Consider the following 5,737-nt stretch of genomic DNA (forward strand, 5'->3'; position numbering starts at 1 on the left):
AACTTTTCCTAGGTTAGATAAAGCTTCCTGAAAGTCAGAACCATAAGGAGTAAAATCATCCATATATATTTCCACTGCATCATGAACCAATTCAGAAAATATACTCAATACCGCTCTTTAGAAAGTGGCTAGAACATTGCACAAACCAAAAGGAAGGACGCGATATGAAAAGGTGCCCCAAGGGCAAGTGAAAGTGGTCTTATCTTGGTCTTCTGGGCTGATGTGAATCTGATTGTACCCACTAAACCCATCTAAGAAGGAGAAAAACTTTTTCCCCGCCAGACCATCTAACACTTGATCTATGAAAGGTAAAGGAAAATGGTCCTTTTTAGTGGATTTTTTCAATTCCCAATAGTGGACACAGATTCTCCACTTACTTTTTTTCTGTGGCACTAGCACCAAATGAGAGACCCATTCACTATTAGAGATGGGGCAGATGAATCTTTCATCAAGCAATTTTTGCAACTCTTCCTTAACAATATCTTTAAGTGTTGGATTCATCCTCCTTTGAGGTTTCCTAACTGGTTTGCAATCTTCCTTAATGTATATATGATGAGTACATACTGAAGGGTGCACTCCCTTCATCTCCTTATAACTCCAGGTGAAGGCATCAAAATGTTTTCTCAATAAGCTGCACAGCTCCTTCTCCTGGGAAGTGGATAGGGATGGATTGATTTTCAAGGTTCTTTCTGGGCCGAACTCTATATTCTTAACACAGAGAGAGGTTGGGTCGGCCACATAGAGATCAGTTGAGGGGTTTTTTTGGGTTTCTCTTACTATGTCCTCTAATGGTAATACACTGGGGGGTGGATTTTGAATCAAATTTTCAATCATATCGTCCTCATCTGGCAGTTTTCCCCCCATGGCGGTTTCTAATGGACAAAGCGGTGTAGAATAGACTTCATCCTCATCCTCCTCCTCCAACCAGAGAGGTAGATCATATTCTAGGAAGGGTTGGGCAGGAGGGTATAGGATTAACTACTTGGACATATGCCTGTTCTTTATGGTCATGTTCCCAACTCGACAACTGATTTAGGCGTCGGCAGTAGCCAACTAGGGTCTTCCCAAGATGAGAGTCTACCCAGTGAGCTTTGCCTTCGGCTGGAGAACTAAGAAATCAGCAGGGTACTCTCAAGAATCAATGGAGACCATCACATCTTCCACAATCCCTTCGGGGATCACGGTGGAGGGGTCTGCTAGCTGCAGTACTGACGTGGTCTTCCTCAAGGAGCCCTAGAGGTTAAGTTTGAGCATTTTGTCCTTTGTCATCACATTAATGGCAGCTCCCAAATCAATCAAGGTATGTGGGATCATGGTGCCATTGATGTGGACAGCAACTACTGGGCTTCGAGGGTCCAGATATTTCGAACAGATTACCTACCCCAACATTAGGTTGGACAGTTGTCCTATGACATTGATGGTTATGGCATCTCTCTTGCGCCTTCCTGGATGCCTAAAGCACTTATCTTTGATCAACCTATTGTAAATAGGCACATCTTTTATGGCTTTGAGAAGTGGTATCTTCACACATAACTATTTCAATTCTCCCAGAAGTTCAGTTTCTTCTAGGGTAGGTTGTGTTGTCCCGGATAGTCTCTCAGGAAAGGGTGGAATTGCTTTAGGTTCACTTTCCTCTTTATTTTCCTCAACCTCTCTGGGTGGAGGCTGGCTATCTGGGAGAACCTTCCCATATTGCAGGTTAATCTCCTGAATCTCCACAGCATAAGTTGGGCATGATGGTTCCCCACTATATACTTGTTGAGCCTGTCTATTGTTCGGGTTCAGGTTCGGCTGGGCAGGCATTTGGGGTTGCCTTAGTGGAGCAGAAGGTAATGGTTGTGGTTGAGCAGGTGGTGGAGGCAAAAGAGCGGGAGGAGAGTTGTATTGGGGCCTCCACCCCTAATGAGATGCATTCCACTGAGGTTGCGGCTGAACATAGGATTGAAATGAATGAGCGGCTGGTTGGGCATGATATTGAGATGGGAAGGACCAAGGAGGAGGCGTGGACCAAGAAGGATGAGCAGGAGGGCCCCAAGAAGGTATGGAAGTGACTTGGTTGGGGTTGTAGTATGTCTGAGATGTCCCTTGCATCCCTTGCTGGTATGGTCTAGGTCCATGCGGTCTCCTTTGGTTCATGAAATAGAGTGGTTCAGTGGCTCCCTTGGCCCCTTGGTATACAGCTTTAAGTCCGGGCAAGGAAGGACACTTATCTGTAGAATGATCTTCTTCACAGACTAAACAAACCTCTATAGAGTTCAATGGACATTCATTCCTAGGATGCCTCCTGGTGCATCTAGGACAAAAGATGGCCAAAGCCCTCTCTGCTTCCTCTTGTTTTCTTTTGATATGCAAGGTATCCATTTGCATTGCAAGAATCTACAGCATCTCACTTTTGAAGTCTTCTAGCATGTTGCCAATTTCACCTTTAATGGATGAATTGGAAGAGGAGGTACTGGCTATGGATTGACTCCCCCTACCTTTCTTTCTGGTTGCTCTAGAATTGTTTCTAAAAACAGTGTTTATGTCCTCATAAGATAGTTGGTAGATGTCTCCCCCGGCCAATAGATGGAGGGTGTCTAGAAGGTCTTCTGGAATTCCCCTGAGCAGGACCAACTTTAGAGATTCAGGGTCAAGTGTACACCTAGCCCTTTTATAACTGAGCTGGAACCTCTCTTCATAATCTTCCAAGGATTCATTGCTTCCCATGGTCATTCAGAAGATTTCTTCTTTAGTATCTTTTGACCTACAGTAGTCTCGATACTTTTCATTAAAGGTCTGTTGCATCTAAGCCAAAGTTGTGATGCTATTGCCAGGTAACCCCATGAACCAGCGCAATGCTGCATCCTTGAGAGTAGAAGGGAATAGATTCAACTTTTGCTCGTCTTCTGTACAGTCATAGGTTCGACAGATGACAGCAAACTCAAACAAAAAGGTGTCAAGATCTTTTGTAGTCAAACCATGGAAATGAGGTAGGGCTGAAGGGCTTATATTTTTCATTTTGGTGTCCCCATTGGTCTCCCGAATGGGAAAGGTACCCTCTATTCTTTCTCCATTTCCCCTAGCATTTATGTTTTCATCCATTGGCTCAGGAGGGATGTTTTCTTCTTTTTCTTCCCCTATAGGTTCTTCAAATATCTTTGATTGTTCACCTAAAAGTTCTTCTTGATCACTGCCACCGAAGAAGAGAGAAGGTTGGCTGTGTGATGTGGCGGGGGTGTTGGGCAAGAATTTTCTTGAATTATCTCTATTCCTACGAGGCATGAAAGGAAATCTTTTTTGTTGGTTTTTCTTTTTTTCACACTGATTGCACCTGCAAAACTAAAATTGAGTGAACAACAAAAATTGCAACTACCTGAAATGAACTTGTTGAAATGAAATTTGCAGAATTGAAAAGGAAAGCAAGGAAATGCAGAAACTGAAAGAAATGACTATTCTATTTTTGGTGAAATAAACTATTTAGCAGAATGTTGCAATAGGAAATAGAAGAAAGTAGTAATCACAGAATACTCTGACGCTTCTCCGGCAGCGGCACCAAAAAGTGGTGAGCACCAGTATTGCAGCAATAATTTTGCAACTCCTGGGCTGCCTACTTTACTCTTATCAACCGGGCAGTTCGTAACAAACTTGGAAGCGACGGTGTTGTATGCACAAGTACTAGTTCTTACTGCAGGTTGTCACTTGGTCAGTTGGTGCAAGATCACTAGAAGCTCAAGCCAACTTCTATGGATTCTAGAAGAAGCTTTATATGTGATGAAAGAAGAGATTACTCTACAGAGGCTACTCTAATTGCAGAAAGGAGAAAGACTGAAATGTAAAGCAAACCTAGTAAACCCTAATTAACCAACTAATCCTACTTTTGAAGAAAGCACTATGAAAACCATGAAATGAATGCCATTACCTACTCAATGAAGTAAACAACATCTACTTAAACTATTTCTCGAAGAAATTGAGAAAAAAAAAAACATCTTTTTGGATTTTTATGTATTTTTATGTGAATTTGACATGCATGTATTTTATTGTGTGTGAAGGTGGAAGCGAATAGGTGGTGTTGGAGGGAGACTTTGGGACTTGAGGGGATGTAGGATCGTGTGGAAGGGTACTATGAGGTCTCGGGTGGCCTTCTGGAGGCTTCTTCCATATTCGGCCTTCAAAAGAAAGCCTACAGGAAAATCTACAAGAGGACGCAGGGAATCTACAGGAGGTCTACATGAGGATGACGAGAGCAGTTTTGAAGGTTTTTAGGGTGTGAGAGTGGGTGGAAAAGGTAGATGAAGGTTTGGATGAGATGTTAAAGCACCTAGGGTCCACCAAGAATCACTAGGAGAGAGAAGGATGATTGGGTTCGCTCAAGGAGGGAGGAAGAAGTTCTATGGAAAAGGGCAGAAAACTAAGGCAGATTTGAGGTGAACTTTGGGCGACCTGTAGGGCATGGATCAGGTAGAGAATGTGATGGTTGATAGGCTGACATGCTATGAGAAGAGATCTGCTATAAAAGAACTGACAGTCAACCAATAAGATCAAAACAAGCAATGAAATGAGTGCATCTAGAAAAACAGAATTTTGCATCAAGCTAGTCTAAACTATGATCTATGGAAGTGAATGTTGAGCAATGCTACAAGAAAATAAAGCATGGAAGAAGACTTATTACAAATATAGAAGTGATGGAAGAGATCTAAAGCAAATCATTAACCTTCTAACAAACTACAAACACTACAAGTCCTATGAAGAAGGAAAATATGTGTTTTTGAGGCAGCAAGAGGGTCTTTGCCTCAATTCATAGTCCCAAAGGGAGAAAGAGAGGCCAAGGCACTGTTGCTAGCCTTTTGAATCTTATTTCTATCACTACTTAACCTGCTATAGAAATCACAAATGAAAGCAAACTACTAAACCATCAAAAACAACATATTCTTAACCAAGAAAGAAATTCATCTACCAGCAACTAATCCATAAACTGAAACAAAGCATATAAATACAAACAAAGAGGAGCTTGGCTGCCTGGATTGGGCCCTAACCCAATAGCTTCAATCCTCTGAGGTAACTCAGTGCTAGCTCAAAAAGGATCTCATCTTTATTATCAAAATAGTAATAAGATTACATGAAACTGTCACCAAAAATAAGCTCGAAGTTGAGCAGAGTTTACATAAGCAAAAGTACAACAAAAATCTGACAAAAATTTGACCCTAGTGAGGCCCTAGGCCTCTCTACTTATACAACTGAAGCTCCCAACAGCTTCCTTAAAATCAAGGAGGCTTGGCTCCCAAAACTCGAGATAAACATCAGTTATCCTCCACTTGTTCGGTTGCCTCCTAGTGCATTGATTTGGCTGTTTGTACTACGAGCTGCATGAAGGGGAATTCGAAGTGGGGAGAAATAAATGAGGGGGATTCCCTCCTATAAATCCTCTCATTTGTCCACTTCAAGTTATTTCTACCAATTGTCCATTGAATCTTTGACTTTGTCTTCAAAATTCAACAAAAATCTGCATTAAACACATATTAGACCACATGGCATCATAACTAACTCAACTCACTCCAGAAGCATAAATATAATCAAAAAATATGCAATAAGCTAAGAGAATGGTTGATTTAGCTATGTTAGGAGGGAAAATGAGCCCATATAATTACCCATTTATGGGGCCATCAGATGTGTACTTGGCTTCTTCAAGTACACATGTAGATCATGAGGCATGGTTGATTGACTCAGGTGCATCCTTTCACTCCACTCCCCATAGAGAGTG

This window comes from Pinus tabuliformis, chromosome J (genome assembly GCF_031772625.1).
Source record: "Pinus tabuliformis cultivar Carrire ecotype Pingquan chromosome J, CPIR1, whole genome shotgun sequence".
In the NCBI taxonomy this organism is placed as follows: Eukaryota; Viridiplantae; Streptophyta; class Pinopsida; order Pinales; family Pinaceae; genus Pinus; species Pinus tabuliformis.